We start from the raw sequence: 17,935 nt of genomic DNA, 5'->3' as shown, positions 1-17,935 counted from the left end.
GCCACCTTTGCCAGCAGAGCATTAATAATTTTAAAGACAAAGAACTATTTAATTTTCTATTTGAAAAAAATCTTATTTTTTCATTCAAGTGGCTATGGCAGGGCAGCTAAAAACCCTATCCACCTGCCACTTTCAAGGCTAAGACGGGACTTCAGCACTCTCCTGATGGCCTCCGAGGGACTCCTGCATGGAGAACATTGGGAAGAACTGGGAACATGGGAAGAACAATGATTTTCCAGTCCACGTCAGAATAACCAGACCCCCAAATATCACAGAAATATACTTTACTAGGCAAAAGGAACCGTGATGGTATTATGGTCAGGCTAAGGACCGTGAGATGGAGACATTACTCTGGAATACTTGGAGGGGCCCTAACATAATCCCTGGGTCTTTTCAAGCAGTGAACCCTTTACTGCTGGAGTCAGAAAGATGGCACAAGGAAAGGACCTGACCAACCTGCTTCCTTTGAAGATGGAGCAAAGGAGCCTGGAGCCCAGGAACACCCCTCAATTACAGCTTGTCAAAATAAAGACAGACAGACAGACAGACAGACAGACAGACAGACCTCGCTCCTACATCCCCAAGGATTTGAATTCTGTCAACACATCAAATAAGCAAGCAATGGCTCCTTCCTAGCAATTCCATCCTAAAGGGGGGTCCCACCCGCCTTCACCTGGTGAGCTTTACAGCGGGGGCTGCTGCAACTCACCCGCTGAACTTCTGACCCTGAGAACTGGGCGATAATAAAAGGGTATTGTCTTAAGTCACCTAAATCATGGCAATATGCTCATTTGTTCCACTAGTACTCAAAAACTGATATAATTAGGAAGGTTGTTCTGAGATCCAAATGGTAAAATGTCTGTTCGGAAACCATCGAGAGTGATAAAATGAAAGCGCATACTTAGTACAGAAAGCAATCCCAAATTAAACTGTGGCTTCACAGCATGACATTTCACTTATTATTTATTGTCATTTACACAAATTACACCCCTTTTGGAACAGCATTTTTTGTGTTTATCTCTAAATGGGAATAATGAATTAGTGTTTTTTTTTTTTTAAATTGTTGCTTTCAAAAATCATTGGTATATGTGTATTCACCAAAAGTCTATTGACGAGCCAGCCACCAAGCCAGTCTTAGGCTGATTTCTGCAATCAAATTAGCTTTCCCAGGGCTGCCAAGATAGCTCAATGGACTAAGCATTGCTTAGGCAAGCACAGGGACCAGGGTTCGATCCAATGCACCACATGCTGTGTAGGCCCTGCCCCTGGGGTCGACTGAGCCGGCCACCAAGACTGGGCGTCATGGTTCATGCATGTAAACCCGAGTGCTTTAAAAATAAAAAATTAGGTATGCCCTTTATCTTTGCCTTTCTTCCATCTGAGGAGGTTATGTTGTAAAATGTGCATAGAACCATTATTATTACAGAAGCAGGATCTTTAAAAATCCTGTATGGATACAGTACAAATACCTGATTGTAATTCCTCTCTTTTTTTAATTTATGTATTTGGTACAGGGCTTCACTATGCAGCTCGGACTCAATGATCCTTCTGTTTTCAGGCTTCTCAGCGCTGGGATTACAGATGTGCACCACCATGGCGGGTCTCGATGGCCAGCTCAGTCCACCCAGGGACAAAGCCAGTGCTGCATGTGGTGAAGGAACCGAACCCCAGTCCCTTCACTTGCCCAAGCAGGTGCTTAGTCAGCTGAGCCATCTCGAGGGCAAAATTGTATTTCAGCTCGCTATGAAATATTTTAAGGATAATATTTTCTGTCGTGTGCTTACTGATACTATCAGGATACGAAGCTGTTTAAAACAGCGCAGAGCATTGCTTTATGCAATGGCCTGCCTAGCCTTATAAGACACAGCCAGCTGTAAAATAGCGTGCACTGTGTTTACTAACCAGAAAGCCTGGTTTCCAATTCAAAGTTCATTTATCTGACTAACTTGATGTCTGGAAACATTCATGTACCATTTTTATTCTGCAACATCATTTCAAAACTGTCAGTCAGGAGAAGTTAATAGCTTAAGTTGCTAGTTTGTTTGCATGCAAGCTGTCTTTTAGAGAGAATATCCCATTCTCATGTTGTCTTAGAGCCATTTATAAAGCTGCACTGTAATCTCTCTCAAATAAACATTAGCAGAATATAATAAGCCCTTTAAAGAGTAATCCTGCTATCTGCTATCGATCACAACAGCACTGCCAAGTTGCTGTGGCTTAAGTGAAGCCAACTGCAAACAAGTTTTTCTATTATAAACAGAATTACAGCTAATTGCTAACTTTTTTGAAAACAAAAACTATTCTAATTATGTCATGAAAACTGCTTCAAGCCTCACAAGATCTTGCAAAGAAAAGTAACATTTCATGATGGCCAGATAAAAATTGAAGTAGGAATGTTACCAGTTTTTCCATTTGTCTGTCACACTGTTCCTTGGGGATTTTGAGCCCCAGAATTAGAAGGAAGACAAGCAGGGGGAAGCAAGAGGAGAAGATTGGGGCAGGAAGAGTAGGTCCTATGGAGTTGAGAGAATGCAGCCTGAAAGAACAGGAGTGAGGCCATAGTGGATGCAGTACAGCTCCCTGTCTTGAGGACTGAAGGCCCATAAAGTCCAAGTGAGGTCCTGTGGAAGTCATATGGTTATTTGCATGACCTCTGGAGCTACCATGTGGACCCTCATGTTAGTAGGCTCTGCAGTCCTGATGGACACAGCTTTCTATCTCCAATTCAGCTCCATTTGTGGGGAAAGGGGCTCCTCAATCCATATACTTTGCTAAATTGGAACTGCAGCTCAGCTCTCCTCATAAAACCATGAAGTTCAGTGATTCTTATAGAAAATTTTTTCCTTTATGTGCAAGGCCTTCATTTCTAAATCTGTAGCTTTCATCTCTCTCTTAAGCCAAACATGTTACAAATGCCTTGCAAGACCTGTCCAACAAATATCTTACCAGCAACTCAAATGCTGCAGGACTTAGTACCCTAACACCACACAGCTTCTTCCAACAACTCCAAATTACACATCTCATCTGGAAGTCCCTTCTTTTCCCTACTGCCACCAGTAACCTTTGATGACCATACTGGTACCATCTTCTGAATTGTCCCTTTATCTTATCTACATGTTAAATTAGTGGCTGAGTTCTATTGTCACCAGATAGGGTCTAAGGAGATCACCCCAAAGTGGAGGTAAGGTCCTCAACTAGCCCTGTGTGTAGGCTTTTCACTCATCATCACAGCAAAACCTTTCAGGATGTGTGGTGCAGGGCATAGGCAGATTTATTAGGGAGAACTGGGAAGAGAAAACGGGAGGGAGTTCTGGTTGAGGAGCTCTACTGAAGTGGATTAGGCTGGCCTATTAACAAAGGAAAGGTGGGGAAGGGCCTGGTTGATCATTGTCTCAGTTCTGGATTTGCAAGTAACTCCACAAGTGTCCATTACTTAATCTGGTCTCCATGAAGCTATGAGAGATGTTGTAGGGAAAACCAGTGCCATGGATAGTTAGAAGGATTTCACCCATAGGCAAAGAATGTAGCAGAGACAAGAGTTTATTTAGACCAGGACATACTGCCAAGGGGGAAAAATGGTTACAATTCCAAGAAAGGAATCACATAGGGTAAATGACTGGAGTTTCTATAAGGATTAAAAAAATGGTCTGGGCAGAAAGTATGATTATCTAAAGATTGTCTTTATTTCTGGATTATTTTGCACTCTGTAGCTCTTCCAGGAACACTCCTATTATTTAAAATTGAATGTTTACTGTAGCAATGTTGACATTGTTAAGAGATTCATTTAGAGGAATAAATGAGCTTTACAGCAAAAGGTTTGATTTGACCACTGCTGCTGCCATGTCATGATCACCTATGGGGAGCAGAAGACTTTAACTGGAATCCAACCGTTAAAGTGTTTCAATCCTTTTCATTGCCGTGGGCAGTCACTAAGCAGGAGGGGCTTGTTCCTGCTTGGGACAATCTTAGCTTTGCAGAGGCTCTGCCGTAACCAAGGTGACTGTGGGTTTAGAGTAATAGATGTTGCTTTTATAAATCGCATAGTGTTCTCCAACTAGAGGGCGATGGGATGGGTTATGTAAATTTAGGGCTGATCAATCTTTATTGCCGGCTTTTGGACAGATTCTCCTTCTAAATGACTAACATGCCTATCTGCAATGGAGCAGGGATCTGGCCTACAGTTTTCAGGTAAAGTGGAGACAGATACAAGACGCAAGTCAGATTTTGTTCTGCACTATGCTATTGGGCATCTATAGGCCCAAGGGGAGAGTCAATGTTTTGTGTTTTTTTTTTTGCTTTGTTTGGTTTAGTAAAAACAGTCTTTCAGTCCCTGAGTAGTCAGAAGAAATCATAAATCATACTTTCACTGAGTAACAAGTTAAGGGCCCAGGAGTTTGTTTGTCCTCTGTCTCTCTGGTGCTCTCTGTCGCCGTGGCCCCTCCTCTGGAGTGTCTCTGCAGTTCTTTGCATTCCTCTTGTGTGGTCCTCAACTGGCCTCTCCTTCTGGCTGTCTTCTCCTAACCAGTTCTATATACAGAGGCTCTTTTCCTGTGATCAGGTTATGCCTTGAGAAGACCACAGAAAGTTGAAAACATCCTAAGTTGAAAATGTATCGCTGTAACTACTAAACCTCCCAGCTGTAGAACACTGAATGTTTCCCTTCATGATGGAAGCAACCAGCAACTGCAGTTGCCCAGTGAAGAGGATGTCATATAACTCCAGCCCAGGAAAAGTGTAAAGTTCAAAATTTCAAGTATGGGTCCTACAGAACATATGTCACTTGCATATAATTGGAAAAATCCTAAGTCAAACCAATCCTATGTCAGAGCACATTTGGGCATTATTCCCTGAGCTCTTTTATTAATGCAGAACTCAAATGTTTTTTCTCTGCTTCATCTTTGTTCAAAAGCTGGGGATCCTGAGTGTTACAGTTTGCGTTTAGATGTCTCCCCAAAGCCTATTGCAGTCATGGGGTAGGCTTCTAGAGTTTATGATTAACTCATGGCCTAATGCCGGGGTTATGGGTGTGAGTGCTCCACGTGCCCTGGAGGGGATCACCTACATACAATACAAGGAAGAGAAAGAAGCATGCTGCCATTGCTGCTGCTGCTCCTCCCTTTTTGCTCTTATTGTTTTGCTGTTTTCCACTGCCATGAACTGTTGCCCTCTGCCTTGTGCCACCCTTCCTTGGAGCCAGCCAAGAATGGACTGAAGCTTCCATAAACTGTGAGCTAAATAAACTTTTCTTTCCTTCATTATAGTCATCACATATTTTTTTCTCAATAATGAGAGGAAAGTAGCTGAGACAAAATTTGGTACCAGAGAAGCAGAGCCATTGCTATCACTATACCTGACCATGTGGCTCAAGAGCCTTTGGGAATGGCTTGTTGGAAGTGTTTGGAAAGGTTCAGAGATATCTCCTGAAAGAGTGGAGCTGGAACACATAGCCTGTTCTGTTTTGGAGATTCTGGTCAGAACTTAGAAGACCAGAAGGATGACCGAAATCCTGTTGGTAAAGACTGGGCTTGGGAGGTTTCTGCTGAGAAGAACACCATTGGTTGTTGGGCTCCAGAAGATGTGTGTTATGGATTAGCAGAAAGTTTTTCTGCATTTTGGTCATGTCCAGAGACATTGCTTAAAACTGGGATTAAAGATGGTAGACTAAATAATATGGCAGAAAAAATTTCAAGTCAGTTGAATGTTGAGGCTGGAGAAGCTGTTTGAAAGCTTTTGGGAGCTGTTGGAGCTGGTGGTTTTCCTGGGGCTGCTGTTGGTTCTCTTGTCATGTTGACTTTCTTTTTTCCTTGATTTTTTAATCAGTTAATAAATCAATCAATAAATTATATATTTATTTATTTGGTACAGGGTCTCACTACACAGCTCAGATTCATAGTGATCCTCTTGTTTCCGCCTCCCCAGAGGTGGGATTACAGGCATAAGCCACCATGCCTGGGGTATTAAACATAGGTCCTTGCACTTGCCAGGCAGGTGCTTAGACCACTGAGCTATTTCTCTAGTCTCATGCTAGCTTTCTTGATGAACTAAGATTTCTCACTGGCAAAAGAGCTCAGGATGTTGTTGTTATTGAAAATGGCTCTGTTTCGCTTTGAGGAAGCTCTGGTCCTCCCTTTGAGCATTGCTTCTTGGCTCCAAAGGGGAAGATGGTGCACTGCTCAGTCTTCTGAAGAAGCCTGTCATGTTGGCTTTCCTGATGGGAACTCAGCTGTCCTCATTGTTATAGGAGCTCATGAAACTCACTATTGCCGAGGATGGCTGTAGTACCTTTTAGGGGAGCTCTGGTTCTTACTTCGAGCACCACCTTCCTGACTCCAGAGCAGATTCCTCAGCCTCCTGCTCACAGAGATCCTTCATTCTACTGGCACAAACATTCTAGCTTCCACCTTATACCTTTGGGCCTTCCCAGTGCAGATCCATGAAGCAGGCCTGCATGAGACACTGTCCTGGGCTCTAGGCCTCCAGCTGAACTCATGGGAGGTATTGTTATGGGCTCTGGATTTTCAGTTGGATTCATGCAGGACATTACCATGGGATCAAAGCCCTCAGCGAAATTCTTTGTTCTTTAATGTGTGGACAGATTTCCTGCATTCCTTTTGTATGACTTTTTGGGTGACTATTATAAAATAATCTTAGTGTCCTGTATTGTATTGTCTCTTTCAAAACCTCAAACTAGAACACTGGGCATCTTAAATGCTTCTGTCTGACCTTTATTTCTTTCCACTCAATTTACGGCTCCAGAGCAGAGTAGCATGCATGTTCTATATTCAGCCAGGTAATATATGCTTTACAGTTTGTGAGCCAGATGGTCCCAGCCACACCTCCTCCACCAAAACAGAAATAGACAATATATCTGGGTGTGACCATGTCCCAATAAAACTCCATTTATAGAATAAAACTAAATTTCATATCTATCTTTGTGTCATAAAATAATATTCTTTTTCAACCTTTCCTCAACAATTTGAGAAAAGGAGGACCTCTCCAATTTGAGTGAACACCAAAATCACCTGGTGGGCTTGTTAAAACTTGGACGGTGAGCCATTGTCCATTTGATTTCACTACCATCTAGGAGTCTGGAGACTCTCCGACAAGTGTGATGTCCAATTTCTTAGAAGGGAGGTTCAGGTGGTAACAACTGACTAACAAGAATTGAGATTGCCCTTCTCCCATTCCCACCAAGCCCTACTGCATCCACGCATGCAGCTCAAAGGGCAAAGGGGACCTATCACCTTATGCCTGGCCTCCTTGATGTGCATGTGATACCCGCTTGGCCTCTAGAAGTGTCTGAGTTTGCAATCTCTGGTCTAAAGTCAAACAATGTTATGTCATACAATACACAAAGTGACTAGAAGAGAGGGGTTGGAATGTTAACACACACAGACACACAGACACACCACAAAAATAATTGTTTGAAATGACGGATAACTTCATACCTGTAGCTTGAGTTCACCATTACACAACATATACCTATACCAAAATTCCACACTATACTCCACATATATATATATATATATATATATATATATATATATATTCTGTCAGTTACAAATAAATTAACCTAAAGAAACTAAATAAAACAAGATAAGATGTATTTTAAATAAGTGTGAAATGAATGACTATGTACCCAGTTCTTTCATCTTTCGTTGAATTTCCTAAATGTCACCTGTCCCTTCTGGGTCCCTCAGATGCTCTTGGCTTCTGACTCCTTCCTACTGGCTCGGGTAGAACTCTTCTTGCCTGTCTTTTCTCTCCACGCTGCATGGCCACTCTCCCCTGGAGAGCAATCACTTCTGCTCATGGCTGTACCTTCACCAGTCTGTAAACTCCTGGAGGCCATCAACAACTCTGAGAGCCCATCGGCACGTCTTCAGCAATGCTCTCTTGTATATACAACGTATGGTACCAGTGGTTTTCAGATGAATGCCATCAATGTATTACAAAATGTTCTCTCAGTCCCTCATCAAATATTTTCTAGGCATGTACGGATTCTGTGCTAAATACAGGCCACCTTGATAGCCCATCATGACCTCTGATACAAAGTTCAGGGCCATTAATACGTCTTCTGCTCATTCTCCTGTTCATTGTTCCCTTTCTCCTGTTTTATTTTCTTCTTCTTTTTTGTAGTACTGGGGATTGATTGTAGGACCTTTGCACTGAGCTACATCTCTGGGTTCTTTTTCATTCTGAGACAGGAAATTATCAAGTTATGCCGCCTGGATTATACTTCTAATTCTCCTGCCTTTGTCCCCCGCCCAAAGTCCTGAGACACTGGGATGTGCCGCCACATCTGTCTTAATGTATTTTCTTACACTGAAAAGGAAATATACCAGCTACTTGGCTTCAGATGTTGTATTGAAAGTTAGATCAATAAATATACATAGACAATTTTCCATTTAAAACAAAAACTCTACTCCAGTGAATGCAAACCTTTTAGAAACAAGTGCCTAAACAGCAACCCCAAACTCACTTATTTATCACCAACTGCCAACACTGCAACTAAACCTGAATACTGAGGTTTTGGTTCAGAAAAAAAATCATTCGTTGAGATCTTTTGTCTTAAAAGAAAAACAAGTCCGCATCTTGTACAGCAATTAACCACTAAGAAGAATATATGCAGTGTGTTAGTTATTGAAACTGTACTACCGATTTGATTTGAAAAAAAATAACAATTCAAGGAATTTGACAGTTACATTGTTGAATATTATATGTTATGTACATGAAATAAGGTTAATAATATCAACAAGAACAAAAGAGGGGAAGATGATTTAGAGGAGGAAGAGCAAAGTGATGGAAGGGAAAGCGTCCTTGAAAAAGCACCCAAGCTGTACTATGCGATGTGCATCCAGTCCCCCAAGGTGATTGTAAACGGCACATTCTCCACACATGTATTTATTAAAAAGAAAATAGTATTTGGCTTGAATAACCAGTAGAATTGAAGGAGAATTTAATGTGAAAAGTGAAAATGGGAAAAAAATATATTCTTATACTATGTAATTTAGAAAAATTCATATCGTTTAGTATATGGTATTTGATGAGAATGCAGAGCATATTCTAATGTGTAGTGTCCTCTAAATGTATACATATGCATTCAGAAGATGTGAACACCTGATTGGACCTGAGCCATTTAAATAAAGGAAAAAAATGTGTCATATAAAAAAAAAGAAAAACACATGTGTGTCATAAGGTTACTACTATTCTAGTCCTTTTCAAAGATGGGGCTAGGATGGTGATACATGCGTGATTAGCAAGTCCTTAACCTATTTTGAGCTTACCCTTTTATGATAGCTTGGTCTGTCTGAAACTAAATCACAAGACTGGAAGTATAAGAGTATTTAAGAGATCACTAGAGCCAGGTGTGCTGGCAATGCCTGTAACTGCAGCACTTGGGAGGCTGAGGCAGGAAGATCACAAGCTCAAGGACAGCCCAGGTAATACAAGTGAGTTTGTGAGTTCAAGGCCAGCCTGAACTGTACGGTGAGGCCCTATCTTAAACAAAACAAAACAAAACAAAACAAAACAAAACAAAACACACCCTGCAGAAGTCATAGCGCTTCTGTTTCTACCAGGACAATAGTGACTGGTATAAGGTAGACATGAGTGATGAGCGTAGCTGTGACTTCACTTCCCCCAGGCAGTACGCATGTTTTGCTTTTGGGAAGATGGCTACACATGCTTAGGGCTTGCTCCTTCCCAGTCAGGGAAAGTCAGGAAGATGCTCCATTCCTAAGAATGCTATTATTAAAATAGAGCAAACCTATGCAAATCATCAATTTAATCTGATTGTAAAGCTAAATAATGTTTAGTTGACAAGACATAAAACAGAGGAAACACACAAAACCACTAACAGATGCAGCACATGGGAATGAATAATCTATAACTAATCATCGAGATTTCTAACCAACAAAATTCCATTATTTTTTAGAAACAGAATGCCATACAGAAACACTGGAAAATCCCTGATTAAAAAAATATATTCCTGCTATTTTTCTGTTGGCATGTAACAATTTCAACAGAGTCACACTACTGCATGATCCTCACATTTAAGTGAAAGGTTTCTTGCTAATTCTTTTTTTAAATTTTATTTTAGGGAAAGGTCTACAGGGTGTCCAGGATCTCACTATTAGATCAAACTCACAGTGATTCTCCTGCTTACAGCCTCCCAAGAGCTGAGATTACAGAAATACGCCACCATGCCCAGTCTCTGCCATCTCAGCACACCTGAGGGGTGGGGCTGGCACAGCAGGCCAGGGGATCAAACCCCCCAGCCCTGTGCCTGCTTGCAGGCACTTTAATCTGCTGAGCTATTTGGCCAGCCCTCTTGATACTTTTTGATCATTAGAAAATTCAGCTCTGGTGGAGGATGAAAATGGCCAATCAAACTTTAGATAGTTTCACAGAAACTAGAACTTACCTGTCCATAAGAGCTTTCTCCCCAAAGAAATAAGATCACACAGGCCCAGGGTCAAATCCAACCTTTGCCACTTTTAACATCATGACTTAGCTATTGTTAGCCTTTTGGAGTTCCAGTTTCCTCACTCATAAATAATTCCAGCCAGGAGGACTCAATTGCATGGTTTAAATCACTACTTGAACAGGGCTGGCACATAGAAAGTAAAGCACTTAAAGTGATGGACAGTAAAGGTTATGCCACACTGTACTGGCACCGCCACACTTCCTTTCCCTGCATCCAAGCATGTATTTTGTCCTTCAACCCAGCACAATATACTCCCCTTCATATATTGTAGTCCCCCCTCTTTTTTTGCAAAGCAGAGCACCCTTATCACACAAATGCACACACACATGCACACACAAAAAAATTATTTCTGTTTTCCTATGAGAACTGGGAATAAAAAACCTTGTAAGAACCTCATCCAAACTGTCAATCATAGTTATCTGACAAAAAAAAAGAAAGCTTGGTCTTTCTTCATTAAGTCTAGAGGCCTTTATCCCTTCGGCATGCACACACACCCCATGCGCACACACACACACACACACACACACACACACACACTCCTGCCCCTATCCCACCTGTACATATTTTGGCTTCTTTTGGAAGGAGGCTATTTCTTAAGAAAACTAAAACAAAACAAAGTGGAGTGGACAGAAGGCACGCTCACCTTCCTTTAACAATAAAAATAAAATCAATCAGTGTGATAAAGTGTTGGACCACAGATGAGCATAGCTACATACACCTTTAGGGCAAATTCTATGTCTCTGCTCTTTCTCTGTTACAGCCATTCAAATTCCTGGCAGATACAGGCCACAAAAGGCAGAGGAACTAGAGAGAATTGTAGGCTTATACCCACACCTGCATAGGGACCATCAGAAAATGAGCACTACAACATTTTTTAAAAACAAAAATATTTATTTTAAAATATTTTTAGATATAGTTAAGAAGTCAGGTAAACTCATTATGCACTCCCACAAACACATCTTTTGTCAAAGCCACATATCCCTCTTCCTTCAACTATTTTTGCATGTTGTGGTTGTAGACCAGAAATGATTCTTACCTGTCCTAGGACATCAGGTACATGAGGTTCTTCTTAAAATACAACCACGCTTAGACTATCTCAGATATGAGCTACCTTATTTAGAGTTCACAATGACCCTTCCTCCCCTTTCATCTCTGCCTCCCAGGTCTGTAACTTCAGTCCCAGAGTGCATTAGTTCATCTGCTATTATGCCAAGCTCTTCTTCCTATGAACTACCTTTATATTAGATTTCCCCATCCTGGGCATAATTCCCTAGCTTTTCAGTGAACTACAGGACTTATCATTTTACTTGCTTATTTATCCTATGAGTTTTGACCCATAGGTCCAAATTATGGAGAACTTTTAAAGCTATGATTATTTTAGCCAACCTAGTAGCTATCCAGGGCTGTGCAAAGCTAATTAAAGTATGAGATGCTGGTGTTGGTGTGATGCCAAGGGACTGGCACTTTCATGCACAGCTGGTAAAAGTGTAAATTGGTGTAGCCTTCCATGAGACAATCTGGAAATAGTTATCATACTCCTTAAAAATGTGCATAGCTTTGATTCAACAATTCCACCCCTAAGTGTTCATCTAAAGGAAGTAACCAGAACAGTAGGCAACAAGACATTTAACATAATTCACAGTGAAAAACCAGAAAATGCCTATATGCCTTCACCAAGGAAGTGGCATGGCTTAAGAAATGACCCAAGAACCATCTGATAAGATTTTCACAGCCATTAAGCTGATGGTATCAAAGTAGAGGTGTTTAACTGCTATCAATAAAAATCTAAATCATATGAACTCATCCTTCTACTGAAAATAGCTAGAAGAGCTCAGGTGAATATTTTAAATTATATTTGGAAGCAGTGTAAAAGTAAGGAACACTTATAAGACTGTGACTCAGGTTAAAAAAAAAGAAAGGAACTAAACTGTGAGGGTGCATTTTGGGATTACCTTTGCATATGTGTTTATATGCAAAGAAATGGTTGAGAGGCAGAAGCCCTTGTAGAACACTCCACAGACTCAGAAAGCTAAGCGTGTAAGGTGAGAACCTGCTAAGGGGCGGGACTAATAACTTCACACTCTAGGCATTGGTTGCAATCTCAAAATGCTGTGCCCTAGGAGAGGGAGCAATGAGACATAGGCGGGCACTGATACAGACTGAAAGCAAATCAGTCCCTGTTCACAAGGGCACCCGGCTTGGGTGCGCACCCCATAACATCACCCAGTGCTTCGACTTGTCTTTAAGCTCATTATATGCAGTATCTGTCAACTAAAAACTAACCAGACATAAGTAGAAACCAAGAAGATGAGATTAAAAAATGCAAGGGAAACAGCTGGCAATAGTATTCAACTTATAGGAAATACAATCAATGAAACGCAGAAATGGACTTGGAAAGGCTGTCCAAAGAATTTAAGCAGAAGAAATTTCAACAGAATTATAAGATCCCAAAGAAATTATAAAACTGGACAATGCAGTGCAGTGAATTGGTTCAACAGTTATTTAAACACAGCCGAAGAGAGACATAGTGTGAGGGAAATACATCTGAAGAAAGACGTAAGATGGGAGCACAGAGTCCAAGGCTGGGAAGTCCAAAGAAGACACAGGGAATGCAGTGAAAGGTAAATGCAATCGGAGACATAGAAGTCAAGAGAAAATACAGCAGAAGCAATATTTGGAATGAAAAAAATTAAGGACTTTCCAAAATTGGCTAAAGACAATAAGTGATGTGTTTCTAAAACCACAAATCTGAAGTTTCAAAAATAACACAGAAAAGCCATATCAAGAGAAATCGCAGTAAAACTAATGAAAAACAGAGACAGAGATAAGAAAGATACAATATCTTTTTTAAGAAATGTGTTTAGGACAGTGTCTACAGGGTCTTACCACACAGATCGGACTCCTAGTGATCCTCCTGTTTTTCTCCTCCCAAGTGCTGGGATTACAGGCTCGTACCACCATACCCAGTCTCATTCCCCTCTCAGTATGCCCTGTGGGCGGGGCTGGCCCAGCAGGCCAGGGATCAAAGCCCCAGCCCCTGCGTCTGCCTAAACAGGTACTTTAACCTGCCAAGCCATCTGGCCAGCCCTTAGAAAGATACATTTTTTTTTAAGATACAATATCTTAAAAGAAGTAACAATAATTGATAAGTGGGACACAAAAGATAACAGATAACATGCTATAATATTTAAATTAAATAAAATAAAAATTCCTACACTCTACGAAATAATTTTCAAAATTTAAGATGAGACAAAGATATTTTAGGCAAGCCTGGGGAGATAACATGGGAGTGTAAGTGTCTGCCTGGTAAGTGCAAGGTCCCAAGTTCAATCCCCAGTACTATATGCCCTGCCTGTCCTGGAACCCTGGGTGTGCTATACCAGACCCAGAACTGGGTGTGGTGGCATATGCCTGTAATGCCAGTGCTGGGGAGGCTGAGAAAGGAGGGTCATATGAGTCTGAACTGCGTAGCAAGACCCTGTATCAAAATCATCATCATCATCATTATCATCATCATCTCTTCAAAAGATATTATAGACAAAAATTGAGAGATTTCATCAACAATAAATCATATTGAGGTGCAATGATGACTTTTCTTTGAGCAAGAGGAGTATTACTTGGACATCTGCTTGAGATATAAGGATTAAAGAGCAAGGTTAATGTAAGGTAACCTCTAAATTAATATCCAAGAAATGCTCCAAAGAGGGGCTGAGGGGAGAGAGGGAGAGAGACCGAGAGACAGAGACAGATTGCAGCAGTTTAAATGTCACACAGACACACTTCCAGAGCATTCATTTTCAATAACATTTTTGAACTGGAGGAGTTTCCATAACCTTGGGCCTAACCTTCCTGCCTGGAAAGTCAGTTACTGGATCTATACCCCAAATTTCTCCTGGTTACATCCATGTCCTCATTTTTATTTATTTATTCAGCAAATCTATTGAACACCTGTGTCAGCTTCTATGCAGAGGCCTGAGGTCACAGAGATGAAAACACCCATTTTATAGGAAAAGGGAAATGAAAACAACTCAGAGAAGATAGGCAGCGTGTACTCGGTCACCTGGCTTGTATGTTAGAGACCCAAACCCTGGGTCCATGTCCTTACCACGGATGTTTCATGAAGCAACCCTGACTCTCATGTTAAAGAAAATAGCACATGTGAGTACTTAGCTAGAAATTATTTGTAGTGTTCTTTCTCTCTTATGTTTAATGCCATTACCATTCAGCTTTTTCCCCTCATATACTTGTGTCACTGACAGCATCTTCAATTTATTCCTGATAACCCTCTTTCTTATCCCTTATGTTTTTGTCATATAAGATATCTGGAATCGTAACTAAAACTTACAACCTTACTCAAGATGCCTGCATGTGACACTGTGCAGTTGGATGAATCCCAACTTAATTTAATGATTCTGCCCAAATCACCTACAGCTTCTGTTCTGGCATCCTGGCTAGGAGTTAGAGTCAGGCCAAAGCTAAACTCCAGTATGGCCCAGGAAAACAGGAAGAGGTTGGCTGTCTCACACAGCCAACATCCCCCAGCCTTCATCCTTCCGTCTCTGAGGACCTAGGTGCTGGTGCGCCAGTGATGAGCACAGGACAGAAGGCTAAGGCCAGTGCAACCCACTTTTCCCCCAGTCACTCTGTTCATTGTTCCCATTACCAAATTCAGTCTCTCTCAATTCATGCCAGTGCAATACATTCTGCAGATCTGTATTGCAATTTAACAAGTTGCAGGGGAAAAATCTTCCTACTGAGTAACAATCACAAGTCTTTGTATAATGTATACAAGATGCAGTTTTACAATATTATTTCAATATTTCTGTTGTGAACAGAAAACAGAAAAATTTTATTTACTGGAGAATGTATTAACATTAACATCATGTTGTAGGCAACTGGGTTAGACGGAAATTTTGTAGGTAGGTAGTCAGGTCGAGGCCTGTGAAGGAGACAGTATAGAAGACAAGATAACTTGCAACTGTGGAGGAGACAGGCACCTCTGCTGTGGGCCAGACCTCAAGATGAAAGATGAAACAATGCACTCATGTACCTCCCTAGGGATAGACATCAGCAGTTGATTTCTAAATAGGTAATGATCACCTTGCAAAAGCCTGTAAGAGTCAGTGGCCAACCTCCTATAGGAAAAGCCTGTATTCTGCATTCATGCCCACTTTTTACGTGACTCCCTTCCCCATTTGATCTTGATTTAATCAATTTTGCCTGAGCAATTTTACTTGTAATCTTACTGAGTGACCACAGTTTTGTCCCACCTCATGCCAACATAGTGAGTTCCCAGTTTTTGAGCACCTTGGACACACCTCACCTTGTGGATTTGTTCTATAAAATCCACAAGTTCCTGGGCAACCCACTCAGCTCCCGTCTTATCTCCGAAAGGTTTCTTTCCCCCAATAAATACATTCTGCTGTTGACTTCTGTTGTTCCTAAAATTCATTCTTCAATTTTAAAGAACATAAACTTGTCCCTGATATTTTTCAGTTTGGGAGTTTCTTTCCCCTATATCAATGGGACCTTGCTTTTCTTAAGTAGGAAACACACACACACACACACACACACACACACACACACTCTGAGCTCTCTGGAGAATAAAATTCCAAACAAAAACATTTTTTAAAAAGGAAACAACCGGGCCCAGGGAGATGGCTCAGTAAAATAAGCGCTTGCCTGAGTTCAATCCCTGGTTCCACAAAAAAAAAAAAGAAAAGAAAAGAAAAAAGAAACAACCTTTAAACCCTGACACAAAAGTCTACATAGGTTAAACATTTAGCTCTTTTATATATGTCGACAGACCAGAGTGGTTCCTATAAAAACACGGCTAGAGGCCAGGACTCTGCAGAGCTGTGATCTGTGTGTCCACTGTGGGCAGGCACAGAACTTTCCTGGTACCATTTAACATCTTTGGAGAAGACTCTGGGTGGCCTGAGGGATTTTACCACACTTCACCACTCTCCCTACTGGGAGGGACTAGTAGGCTCTGACCCTTAGACCTCAGTAGGCAGGTTTGGAGCTTGTGTTAGTTCCGGTCCAACCTTTTAAGAACTAAGGAGGACCCTGAACAGCCCACTGGGACTCTGCAGAGCTGCAATCTGTGGGCTCAGGATGCACAGGCATGGATATTCCTTGGTGCATAGCTCCATCTATTTAAGAAATTAGGAGGACTATGGGTGGCCTGTGGGACTCTGGCAAATTATGCCACTTGGCCTCCAGCACATAGGTGTGTAGCTTGTGCTGGAACTAGCCCAACATTGTAAGAGCTTAAGAGGAATCTAGGTGGCCCAAGGGATCCTGGTGAATCTGGCCAACACCCACCACCTACAATGAAGCTTTGTTGAGTATCAGCCAGTCGCCCACACTAGTAGCGAGAGCTTTGGAGAGTCCTATCCTGCACCACACTGTAGTGGAAACCTTACTGACACATTTCTCCACTCTCCCTACACTGCTAATTCGGGGTGATTATTGGCAACTTCAAAAATGCCAGGAGCAAAAGGCAACTTCAATCCTTTAGCCCACAGAGAACAAATCCAGAAGACAAAGACATGCAAGAACTTGGAAAACACACACCTGAAATTTCTGAAATGATAGCAACTAAAGTGAAGAAACAAGTCTGTCAGGCTATTGAAATAAGTAATATCTTAGATCAAAAACGAAATAAAAACAATCATGAAAGAATTGCTCCACACAGATAAAGAGGACATAGAATTTTTAAAAGAGAGAGAGAGAGAGAGAGAGAGAGAGAGAGAGAGAGAGAGAGAAGAAAAATGAAGGAAACATTTAATGAACAATACAGAAAAGAATTAGAATGCATGAAGCAGATTAAAACAGATATCCAGGAAATTAAGAACTCCACTGAAATCTGGCAAAACTACTTGAATGAAACTGAAGATAGACACTCAGACTTCAAAAACAGCATTGCAGCTAATGAAAATAAAGAGAAAAATCTCTAAAACCTAGCCAGGAATCAGGAAATCACAATTCAGCAGCTACAAGACAATGCAAAGAAAAATAATGTGACAATAAAAGATAACAGCCAAATGACATAAAAAACTATTTTCAGAAGTACTAGCAGAAAATTTTCCAAATAAGAGAAAAGAATTTGACATACAGTGAAGAGAGGTATAGACAATTCCAAACAGCCACAATCAAAATAAATCTCTACTTAGACATAATAATCAAGACCCCAGAAATTCAGCAAAAGAATAAAATATTAAAAGCTGCTAGAGAAAAAAACAGATCACATACAAGGGAAAGCCCACCAAGATCACAGCAGATTTTTCAACACAAACCATTAAATCAAGAAGAGCTTGGAGTGAAGTATTTCAGGTCCTGAAAGAAAGCAAATTCCAATCCAGATTGATGTACCCTACAAAGTTATCTATCAAATTCAATGGCAAGATAAAATCCTAGGGGCTGGGGAGATGGCTCAGTGGA

The 17,935-nt window shown here is 41.1% G+C and overlaps 1 protein-coding gene across 1 annotated transcript in view; it reads right to left on the bottom strand.

The window, feature by feature from the left end:
• Positions 1-17,935, bottom strand: part of Adam12 (ADAM metallopeptidase domain 12) — a 330,777-nt gene that overhangs the window by 278,093 nt on the left and 34,749 nt on the right. The window lies entirely within an intron of this gene.

This window comes from Octodon degus, unplaced genomic scaffold (assembly GCF_000260255.1).
Source record: "Octodon degus isolate 3935 unplaced genomic scaffold, OctDeg1.0 scaffold00010, whole genome shotgun sequence".
NCBI classification, from domain to species: domain Eukaryota; kingdom Metazoa; phylum Chordata; class Mammalia; order Rodentia; family Octodontidae; genus Octodon; species Octodon degus.
The sequence above is the reverse complement of the archived record's forward strand: the minus strand, read 5'-3'. Positions and strand labels throughout refer to the sequence as shown.